At 33.8% G+C, this 19,315-nt stretch overlaps 1 long non-coding RNA gene across 1 annotated transcript in view; it reads right to left on the reverse strand.

The window, feature by feature from the left end:
- Positions 1 to 19,315, reverse strand: part of LOC125100870 (uncharacterized) — a 75,479-nt gene that overhangs the window by 47,523 nt on the left and 8,641 nt on the right. Inside the window, exon 2 of the long non-coding RNA XR_007127683.1 lies at positions 16,219 to 16,349. This is a non-coding gene — a long non-coding RNA (uncharacterized LOC125100870). The remainder of the gene's footprint in view (positions 1 to 16,218; positions 16,350 to 19,315) is intronic.

Consider the following 19,315-nt stretch of genomic DNA (forward strand, 5'->3'; position numbering starts at 1 on the left):
AAAATATCAAAACTTAGTACTCCTACATCTTTTAAAAACTTGCCACAAAGTGGGGTGCCTGGGTGGCTCAGTTGGTTGAGTGACAGCCTTGGGCTCAGGTCATGATCCTGGACTTCCAGGATCGAGTCCTGCATTGGGCTCCCAGCTCCCTGGGGAGTTTGCTTCTCACTCTGACCTTCTCCTTTCTCATGCTCTCTCTCACTCATTCTCTCTCAAATAAATAAATACAATCTTAAAAAAAAAAAATTATTTTTCTAAAAAAAAAAACTTGCCACAAAGAATATCCTGGGTCCATATGGCCTCAATGAGGAGTTCTATCAAACATTTAAGGTAGAAATGTTATTAACTCTCCACAAACTCTTACAGAAAATGAAAGCAAAGGAAATACTTCCCAACTCATTCTAAGAATCCAAGCAACGATATTGCAAGAAAACCAAAAACCAGTATTCATCATGAATAAGAAACGCAAAACTCCCTGACAGAATTTTAGCAAAGTGAATCCCACAATATAAAAAAGGATAATACATAATGATCAAATGGAATTTATCCCACAAAAGGTTGGTTTAAATTCAAAATCAGTCAATGTAATTCATCAATCATATTAACTGAAAAAAAAACACACAGAGATGAAATAAGAGAATCTCAAAAAATATGGAAAAAGCATCTGTTTCAGAAATGTAAAATTTAACTTTTGAAAAATCAACGTAACTCACTAAACTGACAATATACATGTGGTCATCTCAAAAGATGAAAAAGAAAATTGACAAAATACAACACCCATTTACAATAAATTCTCAGGAAACCAGAAATAAAAAGGAACTTCCTCAACCTGATAACACAACCAAAAAACAAACAAAAAACAAACAAACAAACCAAAAAAAAAAAACCAGAAAAAAAGAAAACCTACTACTAAAGTCATACATATGAAAAAAAGACTGGGATTCAAAGTCAATATGCAAAATCAACTTTATTTCTACATACCTCAAACAACTGGAAACTGAAATTCAAAAAGCAGTACCATTTAACAATAGCAGCAAAACAGGTGCTTGGGTGGCTCAGTCGGTTAAGGTTAAGCGTTGGCCTTGGGCTCAGGTCATAAGCCCACAGTCCTGAGTTGGGGGGAGGGTAGTCCCTGCTCAGAGGGGAGTCTGCTTCTCCACCTCTCTCTGCCCCTCCCCCCCAATATGGGCGTATGCACTCCCTCTTTCTCGCTGACTCTCTCTCTCTCTCTCTCTCTCAAATAAATAAAATCTCTTAAAAAATAGCAACCAAAAAACTGGAAGTAATTGGGAATAAGTATTAAAAAATGGGTGCAAGATCTGTACAATGAAAACTATAAAACACTGCTGATCAAGATTAAAGATCTGCACATCTGAAGAGATATACCATGTTCATGGAGACGATCCAATTCTCCCCAAACTAATCTATAGATTTGATACAATTCTACTCAAACCCTAGGTAAGACTTTTTATAATTGGCATGCTTATTTTAAAATTTTATATGAAAGAGACACCTGGCTGACTCAGTCAGTAGAACGTGAGACTCGATCTTGGGGTTGTGGGTTGGGGGGATGGAGATTACTTTGGTTTTTTTCTTTGTTGTTGTTGTTGGAAATTACTTTTTAAAAATTTTTTTGATTGCAATTTATATGAAAATACAAAAAGAATCTTGAAAAAAGGGGAAAAGAAGGCCCACAAAGTCAGAGGACTTAGACTATCTTATTTCAAGACTTACATTTGAGCTATCATAACAAAGATGGTCTGATACTAAAAGAAAGACATATAGATCAATAGTACGGAATATAAATTAATATATATCTGTGATTCGCCAATTTTCAACAAATTAACACAATGAGGAAAGAGTGGTCTCTTTAACGAAGTGCTGGAACAACTACATATTCAGGTGTAAAAAAATGAAACTCTACCCTTACACCTCACACTTTATATAAAAATTAACCCAAAATGGATTGCAGACATAAATATAAGAGCAAAAATTATAAAATTTCTTGTAGAAAATATATGAGAAAATCTTTGTGACCCTCAATCAAATTCTTGTGATAGGACACAAAAGACATGAACTATAAAAAAAGAAAATCAGCAAACTGGCTTTTAACAGAAGTAAAAATTAAAGAAGTAAATTTTACGTTTCAAAAGACTGTTAAGAAAATGGGAGAAAATATTTGCAAAAGATTAATCTGATAAAGGATTTTAATCCATAATAGTTAAGAGTCTTATAATTCAAAAATAAGGTTAAGAACTCAATTCTCTAAAATAGACCAAAGATTTTAACAGACACTTCTCAAAAAAATACTACAAATGGAATATAAGCACATGAAAAGAAGCTCAACAACCTTAATCATTAGGAAAATGCAAATTAAAACCACAATGAGACATAACTAGATACCACATACCCACTACATGTGGCTAAAATTAAAACACTGATAACATTAAATAATAAAAAGACTGTAGAGCAGGTGAACTTTCATACATCACTAGTGGGAATGTAAAATGATACAATCACTTTGGAAAACAGTTTGGATTACATCTTTAAAATTGGTGAACTTTATATAATTTATACCTCAATAAAGCTCATTTTTAAAAATCAACTTGACATTTTTCAATAAGTAAAATAAAATTCTGATAATACCTTGTAGTGGGGTTTAACAGTTTTTAAATACTAGCTAATTTTTTCCTCCACTCAAGCAGTGGCTAGGCTCACCTTGCCTCAGGAAAAGCAGTGGCAGCGGAAAGGAGAAATAAGGAGTCTTTTTCCTAACCTATGAATTTCAAAATCCTGGGCCTTGAGAAAAATAGGAAGGACTCAGAACATATGCTTCCCAAACAAAAAAGGGAATGTGGGGATTGGAATGAGCAAACCCTGTTAAGGAGCCACTATATAGCTCCAACTGATTTTTAGCATATAGAAATGTGGATCCAGTGTTGCCAGATAATTCTTTCTACCCCACACCCAAAAATCTGGAAATTCAGATTTTTATGTGAATTTTCCCAATTTTTTAAATACTTCCCAAGTAATATGCACTCCTCTGGGTCAAAGTCAGCCTATGTTTTTGCAGTATTTGGCACAGAAAAAAAAATTCAGAGCACTCTAAAAACAAAACAAAGAAAAACAAGACTTCCTCACTCTCTAAACTTGATGAAGATTCCCTGAAGGGGGAAAAGAGGAGTCAAAGGAATGATGGCTTTAGACAACTGTTCTTATAAGAGAACAGAGGCAATCTGTGGCCTGCTTCCTAGGTACAGATTCAGGAAGGTAGGAAGATCCCACAGAACTGAAAGGGATATTGTAACAGGCAAACAAGGTATTATCCTCAGAATTTCACGGGCCCCACTCCAGCCCAGCAAAGCTTAGACAAGGGGCAGTCTCACAGAATTCTCCATATCTTAGTGGAGTTTGGGGACCACAGAAAGATTACAATGTTATCAATAGCATGGGAATTCTAAGAAGAGTTGCTTTACCAGCTAATACCTTGTGGATGAGAATGAGGAAAGAGCAGCAACCTATGATGATGACCCATAACTTCAGAAATAAAATGAAAGGGTGAGCATTTCTACAATTGCCACCACTGTGAAAAGATGAAGATGTCTAGTTTGGCCCACCACTCCCATTCAAAAATTAACAGAGGTAAGAAAAATGGAAAAAGTAAGAGACCTTGAGTTAAGATTAAAATTTCAGTCACCTAGGAAGAACAGAAGTTCAAAATAGAAACTTGAGTTTCAAAAAAATAACAGAAAGTATATCCCTTGAACATCTGACATTGTAGACAGATGTACTTCTACCATCTGTTGTAAGCAGGGAGGTTATCAAGGGACAGGGGAAACGTTTTATTTTCTTTCTTTGGATAAATTGTGCCAAATACTGTATTTGGTAATATGCCCTAAAGACAGACTATCAGAGTATAAAACTTCAAATTACTTGAAAGACTAGAGAACTAAACTGTTCAGATGACCTCTGTTAACAATTTCACTAGATTGACTGAATTATCAAACACATTTATTGACTTTCCCAAATTCATTTTGCAAGTAATAAATTATCTTAGGGCAAGTGTAAATGATTGGTAACACTAAACAAAATGAGCAAAACTTACTCACTCTGGACCTATTTAAATAAATACAATAATAGTACCACCAGAATCCATTTTTAACATTAGGGAATGTGTGTATCTGAGACATTAACAAGGTGGAAGCAGAGAGGTTGTCACAGTGTGTGAGTGTTTGGGTTTTTTAAAATTGCATTTCTGGGGCACCTGTGTGGCTCAGTGGGTTAAGCCTCTGCCTTGGCTCAGGTCATGGTCTCAGGGTCCTGGGATCAAGCCCTGTATTGGGCTCTCTGCTCAGCAAGGAGCCTGCTTCCCCCTCTTTCTCTGCTTGCCTCTCTGCCTATTTGTGATCTCTCTCTGTCAAATATATAAAATCTTTTTTAAAAATTGCATTTCTAATTTTTCTAAAATGACCACACACATAGTCCCTTAATTTCCAGAAAATAATTAGAAAGTATGCATTTTAAAATAAAAGACACGGCTTTTAATTATCCCTTCAATATATTCTTAGAAATTTAAGCACACATTGTCTGATTAAACATGATTAATACTGAGATCTACCCTGTTGCAATTAATCCTAGCAATTCAGACAAGTGATGACTTGCCATCACTCTTAAAATAAAATCCACAAACTTTTCTTTGGCCTATCAGCCTTTTCATTATTTGTCTCTGCCTAACTCTTAACCCCATTTCCTACCCCTCCCCATTCATCCACTGCACTCCTTGCTGACCTTTGAAGACCTCAAACCTACGACTATGCACTTGTCTTATCCTGCTGCCAGGTGCATATTGCTGTAAAACTCATATAGCTTGTTCCCTCACATCATTCAGACTTCTGTTTAAATATCACCTCCAGAGAGAAAACTTCTTTAACAATGCTTTCTGAAGTAGTAGAGTCCATTACTCTCTATCCCCTTTACTTGCTTTTTTGTTCTCCCCACAGCAAATCAAATATATACTTACCTGTTTTAATGTAAGCTTGATAAGAACTGAGACTTCATCTCATTAACTGTTACACATCTAGAGCCTAGAATGTGCCTGGCATAAACAATGACTGGCATAACAATGAATTATCATGGAAGTGAATCTGTTTAGTTAACTAAGTGGGAATATTTGAATATTCAAGAAAGGTTTCAAATAATGACAATGGAATGAGGAACACAAAGAACAGTAATAGTTCTGGTAGCCATATGAACCTGGAATACCTGTGGCTAGAAAAGGTTAAAGGCTGGAGGAACTGGATTAGCACCAGAATTAGAGATTTTTAGTAGCTTGAGGATGATTGGCAGGATGGATGCAAAAGGAAGCCAGGCTGCAGCTGGTTGAGGCCTAAACAGAAAGGAAAAAAACCTTTTTTTTTAATCCCATCTATTCTCCCTCATCTTCCTTTCTCTAAAGTTTACTCTCAGTGTCTACTCTCTTTTCCCTCCTCCTCTTTTGCTTCCTCTGTCATAGTGTTTTTCACTTGTAGATTACACTCTGAGTTTTTCTTCCTATGAATCAGCCTCAGCAGAATAAATGCTCTCTAATGAGAAACTATTAAGAATATATTTGATATTCCTTTAAATGTCAAGAAGAACACCAACATCATTATCAGCAGTATCACACCCATCATGAAGGCAATAGACTGAAACAGAATCATAAAGCCATTCGCTTTCACAAACTCTTACATCAAGAACAGAATGCTTTATGACTTCATCTGTTTAATTTTCTTCTCTACCTTCTCCAGAATATATCTTTAAAATACAATCAACATGCATTGCTTATCTTTATTGAGGTATAATTGATATATTAAAATTGCACATATTTAATGTATGCATTGTGATGGGTTTGGACATATACATGCACCCTTACCATCACCACTGTCAAGTTACTATAAACATATGTATTATCTCCAAAACTTTCCTAGAAATACTATTTCTCTTGTGTCTTTGTTTTTCTTCTGTCTTAAGAACACTTAACATGAGATCTATCCTCTTAACATATTTTAAAGTTCAACTATCATATTGTTAACTATAGGCACCGTGTTTTACAAAAAACAATCAACATCTTTGACTTTTTTTTTTTTAAGATTTTATTTATTTATTTGACAGACAGAGATCACAAGCAGGCAGAGAAGCAGGCAGAGAGAGAGAGGGAAGCAGGCTCCGCGCTGAGCAGAGAGCCCGATGTGGGGCTCGATCCCAGGACCCTGGGATCATGACCTGAGCCGAAGGCAGAGGCTTTAACCCACTGAGCCACCCAGGCACCCCAACATCTTTGACTTTTATCCTTACACTCCATTAAAAAACTCATGACATATTCACTAAAGTATATTTGCTAAAATCCTAAGCCTGACATTACCTTTTTTTAAGTTGATCTTGGTGCCTATTAATGTTGAAGAGGAAGAAGAAGAAGGAGGAAGGGGGGGGAGAGGAAGGAAGAGGAGGAGAAAAGAAAGAAAAGAGAAGAGAAGAGAAAACTGACAAAAGAGTACCATCAGGCTTATAAATAACTGTATATTCCCACACCTCACTAAATGACACTGGCATTCAACTGAACTTTTTGAGGAGTAAACTATAATAATACAGCTTATTCTTCATATTCTTCATATAATAAACTATAATAAAATAAATAATTTTATTTATATTATAAATTTATAATATAAATAATTTTATTTTAAAATTTTATTAATTTTTAATTTTATTAAATTTTATTAATTGAATAATTTTATTCATTAAAATTGTATTAAAATAAATAAAACTATAATAAAAATACATAAAGGAGAAGGAGGGGGAGGAGGAGGACAGGGAGGAGGGAGTGGGGAGGAAGATGAGGGGGAGAAGGAAGAAGAGAAAAGAAAGAAGAAAAGAGAAGAGAAAACTGACAAAACAGTATCATCAAGCTTATAAATGATTGTATATTCCCACACCTCACCAAATGACACTGGCATTCAACTGGACTTTTTAAAGAATAAACTCTAATACATTGGCAACAGGCAACATAATAGCATCTATTAATTTCAAATACCTCCCAAAATTTCTTATCCCAGAAGGTCAACTTACTCATTTGGAAACCTCTCATAAGAGGTTACAGCTAGAACATGATCCCTATAATTCAAACTGAGTCTTGAGAAAGTAAACTGTAAATCAAAATTTTAGGAGAAATTCATAATGAAGATCATGTTTTGCCCATTAATCCTCCAAAGCAAAGAAAAACCCAAGCAGGGAGAATGGGTTTATTTTTTTTAATATCAGATATATTCACAAATGACAAAGCATTAAGATTTATAAACTACATGATGTCCTACTTACAGCTAATCAATATATTCAATAACAAACAAGATATCAAGTCATAAATGATTTATTTCACTATTTTGGTAACTATGCTTAAATTAACTTCAATTAAAACCATAAGTTCAAGGCTTAAGAGGAAAAAAAAAAAGTTAATTCTACAAATTAAAAATCAAATACCTAGAGCATTATTCTCCTCTACATCTTTCCCTATGTCATCTAAATCCCCAAACCCACATTCCCTTTCTCTCTCATTGCACATTCAAGTCTAAAATATTAGCAAATCTGACAGAGTAAGTATAAAGTATGTGTAGCTAGCAGTGTGACTTTATTACTTGCTTTTGTGAGTTCCAATACTGAATGCTATTACAAAGGGGTGATCATTTCTGTATATGTCTCTCCCCAGTCCTTACAAAAGCTGTGCCTTCACTGACATGTGTTCAATAGAGAAAATGAAAAGTGCAGAATATAACAACTGTATTTGTCTGTATTACCACAACATATTTACCAACTGTGACAGGAAAGGTCCAAATTTACTTTATTTAGCAGCCTAATCTAGCTTAAAACAAAATACATGTCCTAAAAGCATTTCTATTCTGAAATAACTCATAACTATAAAAGGTTAAGTATTTACAGAACAGAAATCTAGAACAATAGTAAGAACAGCAAAATATTCTTTCTTTCATTTTCACTAAGCTGGTGTTAATGAAATGCAACAATGCTATCAGTGTAGTACAATGAACACAAAAAGGTGCCCAATGTACAAAGAAAACATGAAAATTCCTACTGACAACAGTGAAAACAAAAACTGTATTTTCTCTTTCCTTCCACATGCCCTTTTTGTTAGCTTGAGAGCTTATGACTTTATCTGTATACTATCCAAAAAAATAATAATATTGGTTGCAGGATGCCTAGATAGAGGCTTAAAAAATAACTAAGTAAAATTATATTTCTCTGTGTCCCATAGAAGATCCATCATACAGGACCCAGTTCTCACTTCCCTATGTTCAACAAGCTGTGGTAAATGCAGCTAAACAAGAGAAAAATACCTAAGTAACTCTCAGAAGTAGCATACACAGACACTATATCTTTGTTGAAATCTCAAATCTTACATTATCTAAGATTTAAATCACCTTTAAGGCAGAATTTAGTAAAATTTTAAACTCATATTGTGCTTATCTTTTTTTGTAAGTGGCTATATAGTCTTAGTAACATGCTTGTGTCTGATATTACCCATATAAATAAAAGCACAGAGTCATTTTAGGGATTAATAGAAAAACAGACATCTGCATGGAACATTTCCCTCATTAGATATTATCATGTTAGCATATTTTTCCTATTTCTGATTTTACTACAAAACAAAATGAGCTGATTTTTATCCTTAAGTTTCTCTCTATATATCTCCAATAATGCAAATACTTTAATTGCACATAGAAAAATCTCATTTCCTCTAAAAATTGCTATAGAAATTAGCCCCAAAGAGACTTCATAACACATAAAAATCAAAATATGACTAAGTCAAATTGGCATACCAGCTACCACTTACACCAAATGTTACTTTAAATATTACTTTTAAATTAAATGCTATCTTCAGTAAATTTCTGGTGAGATCACATGGGTCATTAAAATGTTATCTGGCCTCTTCCTAAATTAGTGCCAAACTGAATCAATTAGGCAATAATCAATTAACCAAAAACCATACATTAATCAACTGACATAACATCTAGCCAAACTGTATATTCAAAAAGCAATTCACTCTTTTGTCAGAAAGTCATATTTGGGGGTAGTGGGAGTAAAATTGACACTTCTCTAGAAAGCAACTTGGGTTAATATATATCAAATACTAGTGTTAATTTTCTTTGACCAATAATCCTACTCCTAAGAATTGTCCTAAAGAAAAAATAAGAAATGCATATAAAGTTCATATAGATATAGATATATATAGAGAGAGATTGATGTACATCTTAAATTTACTTACTGGGGCAGGAAAAAATGCAAACGTCAAAAAGAACTTAGTTTAAAAAATGAATACTGTGCAGCCATTTAAATCATAATTATGAATAAAATGTAATGACCTAATAAAATTCTCAGCACATACACAGAAAGTGCACCAAAATATTTACAGTGATTTCCTCTAGCTGGTATAATTATGGGCTATTTTATTTATTTTTTTTACATTTTTAGAAGCTAATATTGCTATTCAGGAATATTTGGGAGTGCCGAGCTGGCTCAGTCAGTACAGCATGCAACTCTTGATTTTGGGGTCATGACTTCAAGTCCCACATTGGGCACACAGCTTACTGAAGAAAAAAAAAGAATATCTGAATATTCTATATTGAGCTATTATAAACAAATTGCTTTTGTTAAAAGGGATTTCATTGATAGTCATAAAATATTTCACATAAATGGTGAAGAAAGGACTCCTTGTCCTAACTAAATGACTGTCATCATCAGTTGGCTTCACTAGAAGCACCAAGGACAGAGATAACCCTTCCCCTGTTAATACCTATTAACTATCAAAATAATAGAGCATTCATGTTAACAATTTGTTTTTCCATCTAGGGGTAAATTTATTTAACAAATTTCTTTTAGTAGAGGCAATTAGTACAATAAAACACTGCATTTCTCAGTAGAGGCAATAAGTACAACAAAACTGAGAAAGAGATAGGAACCAGTATTTATTGAGTATGTAAAAAACAAGACACTAAACCCCTTATAGACTCCATTTAATCCACACAACCTTACAAAGTACGTATTATTATCCCTGTTTTTTAGAGGAGGTAACTGAACCTCAGAAGTTAGGCTATTTATCTAAGTTTACGAAGGTACTAAATGCTGATACTGGAATTTGAACCCAGCTTTTCCATATGCCAGAACCCCTAATGATATCAGTGAAAGAAAAGAAGTAACTGTAATGGTGGGATTGTTCATCCTGCATAAGTCTTGAAAATATTTTAGCTATAAAACACTAAATAATTTTGAAAGAGGTAACTGCTAGTTTACTGAAAATTACTAGTTTTTACCACATTCTACATAGTCAAGAGAAAGGCAAATAAACATTTTAACTAACATTCAACAAGATAATGCCTAATATTAACTGTTTCTGAAAATAAGAGGTGTTTAATAAATATTTGGCGGTACTGAACCAAATGGAGAATAGGTGACTCTCCTCTCTCTCTCTCTCTATATATATATATACATATGTAAATATTTTCCTGTCACTTTGCAAAAGATACATGAATATGCTTTCACTCAAGATATAAAAAATTAAATTTACTAAATTATAATATAATATATAATTAATATGTTAGACAACTATGATCATTAGATAGAAAAGATGTGTGTATGCCAGAGGTGGGAATAGTTACATATATATGGAGAAAGAAATACCACATACAGGGTGGTGCATTTAGTCAATGCCATATTGATTAAGGATCTATAAGTAGATAAAATAATTAAGAAAATTTCCATTTAACTCTTAAAATCCAACAATTAAAAATTTTTTTTAAATATTTTATTTATTTATTAGTCAGACAGAGCTCACAAGTAGGCAGAGAGGCAGGCAGAGAGAGAGGGGGAAGCAGGCTCCCTGCTGAGCAGAGAGCCCAATGTGGGGCTCGATCCCAGGACCCTGAGATCATGACCTGAGCCGAAAGCAGAGGCTTTAACCCACTGAGCCACCCAGGTGCCCCAAAATCCAACAATTAAAAATTTTAATCTGTAAACTACTTTCCTTTACATAAAGCATTCCAGCGATTTCTATAATTTTCCTATTTGCATAAAACTATTTGAAATAATAGCTCCTAATAATTTAAATAATCTGTTAAAAAGCTGCTAACAAAGTCAGAGTTAAATTGTTATTTTTTTGATTCACAAACATATGCTCTGAATAATTTTTGCCTATTTTTACCAATATATGAAATCTACACCATCTATACCATTTAAATCATTAAACCAAGTTAAGGTTCATGTCTCCTGTAAATTTCCAAAGTCAAAATTTTTGTCACTGATGAATGCACCGAAGGTCAACTTCACATATGCTGAAATAGACAAAGCAATTTAAACTGCTATAGACAATCAAGGAGCAGAGTGGGACTAAAGCACACCAAGTAAGTATACTTTATACATATATATTCAGCAGCACTACAGTAGACCCTTAAATAAGATTAAATGTGTGCATGCTCACATACCCCAAAAATTACCCCTCTGAAGATACAAAGAATTAAGAGTATCTAGTGAAATAACAGATTCTGGATGTGTTGATAATTCTCAAAAGTGTGTTCAAATTTAAACTCTGGCACAGAATGGATAATCAAGAAATTAATTACCAGCACACCCAAGATTATTTGTACAGTTTAAAGTTTAAATAAGACCATCTCATAAAAATTTTATCAGTATGCCTTATGTCTTCTTCATAAATAATAATAAATTATATAATTTAAGTGAATAAACAGAAAAATATGGACCAATATTGTAGTATTATTCAATATCACCTAAGATTATTAACCAAGATAGAATTATAATTAAGATGGAAATAATTAATAAAATCTGTTGAATTAAACTTATAAAATTAGTCTCATCTATTGTTTTAATAACTATATTTTCCAGACAATTTTTATATAAAATTGTCAATCTTGTCACATTTAAAACTTGTGTAAGATTTGTAAATATAGGTCAATTTTTAACCGGTTCAGAAAGTAAAAAAGCTTAAAAAAAAAAAAAAAAGAACCACATAGTAATTTCTGAAAATGCTTAAATAACTCGTCACAGTTACTCAGATGTTAAGGTAGCTCATCTTATTCATTGTTACATTCCCAGACCAAGCACAGTGCCTGTGACACTACAAGTAGTCAATTACAACTGAGGTTTCATCCTTCACAGACTGTACCAATTTATTTTTTATTAAGATTTCCCACCCCAGGGGCACCTGGGTGGCTCGGTCATTAGGCATCTGCCTTCGATTCGGGTCATGATCCCAGGGTCCTAGGATTGAGACCTGCATGGGGCTCCCAGCTCAGTGGGTCACCTGCTTCTCCCTCTCCCACTCCCCCTGCTTGTGTTTCCTCTGCCACCGTTTCTCTGTCAAATTAACAAATAAAATCTTTTTTTTTTTAATTTCCCACCCTGAACATTGAGTGCATGGATGCCTATGCCCATTTTTCTGGTAAGAGGACTATCTTTAATCACAGACTCAAGTGACTATATGGCACCAAAAAAAGTTAAAAGCTACAGACTGAAACAAAATATGGAATTGCTAAATGTAAGCTGTGTCACTCAAACACACAGCAGAGAGCTGAGGTACCTCTAAGAACGGTTCAGAAGAAAGACATCAACTCTGGAAGAAAAGGGGTTTTTTGGCTGCATTTTTTTCACCTTTTGGTTTACTGCTCTTGTTGTCTGGCCTGTTAACCAAAAGCAGATTACTACAGTTCTCCATTTAATTCACTGCCACAAATGCACCTACTGATAGTTAAACTATAGCACACTTTAGATATGGTTATCATTAAGTTAAATGCACCTACCACAAATGAACAAATATGAGTGTACATACTAAATAATTCTCTTTGGAATCCAAACATTAGCTTATTAAATACTCTGCTTTATTAATTCCTGTAGTCCTTGCTTACTCTCAGAAAAATAGTGGTTAAATCTCACATGATAAAGTAAGCTGGATTTCACATTAATTTTCCTTTATACACCACTTAAAATCTTCTTTTGGGGAGCTTAGGTGGCTCAGTCGGTTAAGCATCAACTCTTGGTTTTGGCTCAAGTCACAATCTCATGGGTGGTGAGATCAAGCCCTGTGTTGGGCTCTATACTCAGCAAGGAATCTGCTTGAAGATTCTCTCCCTCTGCCCCTGCCCCACACTGCACTCTCTCTCTCTAAAATAAATGAATCTTTTTAAAAAAAATCTTCTAATATTGAGTATACCTATTTTGTAGGTTAACACCATACAGCCTGGCTCCACCAAGCTCATTGTACATGCTCATCATCATGCCAAATGTAACTAAGATGTTCCAATTCCATAACAGCACATTAAGAAACAGCCAAGTTTCAGATTTTACACTGCCTGATTACTAAGATCATATTAGCTCACCACTAGTGGTTTAGTCACCATATCAACTATTCATATTAAATCTTTGGATGCAATGAAAGTTAACAATGCTATTTTTATGTTGTGCAAAAAAAAATCATTCAGTCTGTTTTCCCTTTTTGATTACAGTTCATTTAAGGAAAAAATGTTGCTGTATGGCTTGACAATGTTTTATGTGTCTTTGGCTGATAGAACACACAAAACGTTTGAATAGGCCCATTTATTTGAGCAGACATATTAAATAATACTTTAAATGTGAACATGCATGTCATAAATTTTGTAGTCTCTTTAAAGTAGGATAAATCTGGTATTTAAAATAGTCTTTGTTCAAAGTCATTTTTTTTCTAACAGTCATAAAGGGACTCTGATTTGTGCTGCATGAACAATGCCAGCATCATCATTTTAATGTTATCCATATGGGCTTCTAATAATAGATAAGAGTCTACATTTGTATTATATGTCTTAGAGACATTTAAAATCTAGATAAGGAAAGGCTGATTTCATTGGCCCCATAGTTAAAGGAAAGCAGACCCTAATTAAAAGAATTCTGTTCTGAATTAACTAGTTTGACATGTGCTAATTGACAGTTCCTGTGAAATGGTTCTAATTAAAGTCAATATGTCTTTTTCAATTAAAAGGAAATTAAGAATATACTAATATACATTAACAACTTAATCTGCCTTCAATATCCCATACATCAGCTGCTTTTTCCCCCCTAACATTATTGAAGAACCATCTGACATGAATCATCTACTGTTTGCTTATGGTGTCTCATTATTACTTCACACGAGCACAGCAGTAGTATATGTCCCCTTGAGAAAGAGAGTAACCTGCATATGCTTTAATTTTTAGGGCTCCCAACTTTTAATTCATTAAAAAAAAAACCCACCTTTTTGAATTTAGAAAATGGACATTCTTATTAAGAATTTTTGCTAACTGAAAACAAAGACAAGTGTTCTCAATTAGTTGGTCTTTTTACTATAGGCCTTAGAGGTAATTGCATTTTGCTAGAAAGAAGGTTGGACTATGTTTTCATCATTTGGCTTGATTCAAAGCAAAGCTTGATTTGAGCAACATACAGAAAATATCCTTCAAATTTGTTCTATTTCCCAAGTGAAATTTTGGGGAAATTTCAGGTGGGAATATTTTGCATTGTATATGTAACAAGAAAATAGAAAGCAAGATTGTTTAAATGCCAGCACTAACAGAAGGCCCATCATATTCACTGAAAATATAACATTAGCAAAGCTGTTTATAGAAACATAATTAAAATATTCAAATATGCATTACAAAGCTACGATGTTAACAATTTTAATGCTAGCAAAAGTAATATTAAACTCAAGTACCAATACTAATATACACAACACTGAAATCACATGGAAAACTATGGAAAAGATTAAAACTATTTTGTTTTGTAGATGACTAAAACTTAGACATTTTAATTATAATTAAAAATATATTTTTTTAAAGATTTTATTTATTTGACAGGCAGAGATCTCAAGTAGACAGAGAGAAAGAGGAGGAAGCAGGCTCCCCGCTGAGCAGAGAGCCCGATGCGGGGCTCAATCCAAGGACCCCAAGATCATGACCTGAGCCGAAGGCAGAGGCTTTAACCCACTGAGCCACCCAGGCGCCCCTAATTAAAAATATTTTAAAGAAGTTTTAATACTATCAAGATACTATATGCAGTCCTTTCATAAGATACAGCTGATACTCTAATAATAGTTCCATCAACTCCCTTTCTACAGTTTAAATTCAACCACAAAATGTGGCTACTTAGAGAAATAGGAAATTATTTTACTTAAGTTCACTAACATTAATTTATGCATGTTAAAATACAAAACAAAAAAAGGTAAACAAGTCATTTTCACTTTTCCATTTTTATTCACTATTTTAAAAGCATTAAATTTTTTATCACTTGTAGCATTCTGAATATATGCATGATAGAGAAACAGTCAGCCAGCCAGACAATGTAAGATCTCTCATGGGAAGCATTTTTTCCAAAGGTACTCTATTATTCTTTTCCAAGTAGTTACCAAAACTTTAATGGGGACTCTAAAAATCAGGTGAAGTCTATTAAATTTCCAGAATGAGTAAATACATATTAATCCATGTTCAAAAAAGCACCTCCATAAGATTATAAATATGTTCAAACTCAATAATCAAAATGCAGTGGTCTTTCTCACCATTTGGAGACCCTAGTTTGATTTTCAATCCCAGGATCTTGCTCCTTGAGCTGGCATTGACAAAATGCTGCAGTAACATGTATTCAGCTTTCTGAAATGGGAGGGAAGCCAGTGTGGCAACTTTTCTGCCCAATTAAAGAGCACTGTCTATAGCAGGCCTATATAACATATAGCCTATAGACTGCACACAGCCATAAAGCAATTGCTCATAACCCACCTACAGATTTGAGAAGAGGATCAAGTAAAAAGACAGACAATATGGCACCCATGTCAGGAACAAGAGATACAGCTGTTCCAAAGATTCCACCTCTTAATTTACATGTTATAATACTCGGTATCCAAACTCATGATAAAAATCAATGTGATTGGTCAATCCTAACAAAGGCATTCACTGTACTAGACTTGTATAAAAACTGTGCTAGACTTGTATAAAAACTTCCTAATAGGCAAAAACTATATAGAACTAAAACTAAGAAAAACCTGGAGCATTCATCTGACAGTTTATCCTCTTTGAGCAGTCAATAAATATTTACTGATGAGCTTCATGGCTTATACTTTCTATAAGAACTTCTTTTCATCTCTTTTTCTTGCTCTTGTCATTTACTTACCAATGGGTGACCATAAAACTTTTTGTCCAAACAGGAACACTTTTAAAAATGAACACAGCAGGGAGTGGTATCATGGACGATGACTGAGTACGAAGCTCTAGAATCAGTCCCTCCACCAAAACAACTACAAGCTGGTAAAAACAAAAACAAAAATTTGTTAGAAACAACTATTTCAGAACTCTGGAGTCTAGTTGAACACTTGTAGCATCCAGGGGAGTACTTGATGAAGAAAAGACTAAGTTTTAGTAAATTTCAGCATTACACATAGCAGCTACAATACATAAGCCCTGCCAAAAGTAACCATGGGGACAACAGCCTAAATTCCTGATGCAGCTTTCTGGCATCAGGGCAGACACTAAAGACCTTCTTCTCTAAAAACTAAAAGTCTGTGTTTTGATCTACATGGCAGTTCACTGTAGGGCCAACACAGAGCCCTGGCCATTGAGTCAACCCATCAGATTGCTTTGTTTGCATCACTGAAGGAAGTCACAGAGACATAATAACCTTTCAAATTTTTTTCCCCTCACTGTATCAAGGTATTTAAGGAAATATCTGTCAGGTCAGTGGCTGACCACGAGGTAACAGAATACAGATTTCAGTGACCACACATGACAAGAAATACAGTCTGCAAAAACAATGTGGAAAATCAATAAACAAATGAACGAACGACTGCAGCCTTCATCAAGTAACAATAGCAATCCTTGGCATATAAGGAAGAATTTTATTTCAAGAATTACACTACAATATTCAAAATGTCCAAATATCAACAAGAAAATTATAAAGCACACAAATGGAAAAATACTACTCATTCATAGAAAAAAAAGAAATTAACAGAAATCATCCTAAAAAAGCCCAACACTGAACTTAGTATGCAAATACTTGAATTTACTACTTTAAATATGCTTAATGAGCTGAAGAAAGCCATGGACAATGAACCAAAGTAAATTAGGAAAAGTATGTATGAACAAATAAGGAATATTAACAAAGAGAAATTATTAAAAAGATCAAAGTAGAAATTATGGAGCTAAAAAGTACAAAAGTTAAAACAAAAATTTCATGAGAGGCACTCAACAGCAAATATAAGCAAGCAAAAAAAAAAGAATCATCACATCTTAAAACAGAGCAATTACAATTGCCTAGTCTGGGGAGAAAAATAAAAACAAAGCAAAATGAACAGGGCCTAAGAGACCTATGGGACACCATCAACATATCAATATATACATTATGGGAGTCCCAGGAGAAGAGAAAGGAAAAGGAGCAGAAAAAAAATTTTTGAAGAAATATTGTCCAAAAGCTTCCTAAGTTTGATAAAAGATATGACTATACACATCCAAGAATCTCAACAAACTCTAAGGAGACAAAGAAATCCACACCACATTATTATCAACTTGTGGAAGGACAAAGAATCTCGAAAGCAACAAGAGATAAGCAATTCATCATATACAAGGCATTCTCAAGAAAAATTAATGGGCTTTTTCTTATCAGAAAAGATGAAGGCCAAATGACAAGAGGATATATATTTAAAGAATTGAAAGGGGGAAAAAAATGTCAACCAGGAATTCTGTATTCAGCAAAACAATGCTTCAAAAATGAAAAAGAGATTACAACATTCCCAGATAAACAAAAGCTAAAGGAATTCACTAGTAGTAGATGTTCTCTGTAAGTAATGCTAATGGAAGTACTTTAGGCTGAAATTAAAGGATAACAGACAGCAAGTTAAAGCCATACAAAGAAATAAAGATCACTGATAAAGGTAACTATCTGGATAATATAAAACCTAATATTATTGCTTTTTTTATATACAACTCTTTTTATTTCCTATATCATTTAAAAGACATGCACTAAATAATAATTATAAATCTATGTTAATGGGTACACAATGCATAAAGATGTAATTTGTGACAATAACAACATAAAGGAGAGGATAAAGCTAGAAAGGAATAGAGTTAATACATGCAACTGAAGCTAGCTGGTATCAATTCAAATAAAACTTTTATAAATTTATGATGTTAACTGTAATTCCCATAGTAGCCACTAAAAAAATAACTAAAACCATACATAAAAAGAAATAAATATACTTGAACCAATTTAACACTGTGTGTCAACTATACTCAAAAAAATTTTTAATGAAGAGGGACTCAAAATGGTATACTAGAAAAAATCAATCAAACACAAAAGAAGGCAGCACTTGAGGAATTTGAGGAACAAAAAAAGACATGACACATAGAAAAATAGCACAATGGCAGAAATAAGTCCTTTATAACAAATAATGACTATAAAAGTTAAGAGTTAAACTCATCAATTAAAAGACAGCTATTCAGCATTATCAACAATAGCCAAACTATGTAAAGAGCCCAAATGTCCATCAACTGGTGAATGGATAAAAGTATGGTATATATATGATGGAATATTATTCAACCATCAAAAAGAGTGAGATCTTGCCATTCACAACATGGATAGAACTAGAATGTGTTATGCTAAATGAAATAAGTCAGAGAAAGACAAATACCATATGATTTCACTCATATGTGGAATTTAAGAAACAAAACAGATGAACATATGGTGGGGGGAAGAGAGGAGACAAACTATAAGAGAGTCTTAGAAATAGAAAACAAACAGGTAAGAGAGGGAGGTGGGGGGAAGGGCTAGATGTGTGATGGGTATTAAGAAGGACACTTGAGGGGCGCCTGGGTGGCTCAGTGGGTTAAGCCGCTGCCTTCGGCTCGGGTCATGATCTCAGGGTCCTGGGATCGAGTCCCGCATCGGGCTCTCTGCTCGGCGGGGAGCCTGCTTCCCTCTCTCTCTCTCTGCCTGCCTCTCTGTCTACTTGTGATCTCTCTCTGTCAAATAAATAAATAAAATCTTTAAAAAAAAAAAAAAAAAAAGAAGGACACTTGATATGATGAGCACTTATACAACTGGGTGTTGTATATAAGTGATGAATAACTGAATTCTACTCCATAATAATAATAAATAATAAAAGAATTCTACTCCAACACTGCACTGTATATTAACTAGAAGTTAAATAAAAAATTGAAAAAATAATAGACAACTATTAGTAGAATGAATTTTTTTTAAATATGACACAACTATAAAC

Source organism: Lutra lutra, chromosome 5, assembly GCF_902655055.1.
Source record: "Lutra lutra chromosome 5, mLutLut1.2, whole genome shotgun sequence".
NCBI classification, from domain to species: Eukaryota; Metazoa; Chordata; class Mammalia; order Carnivora; family Mustelidae; genus Lutra; species Lutra lutra.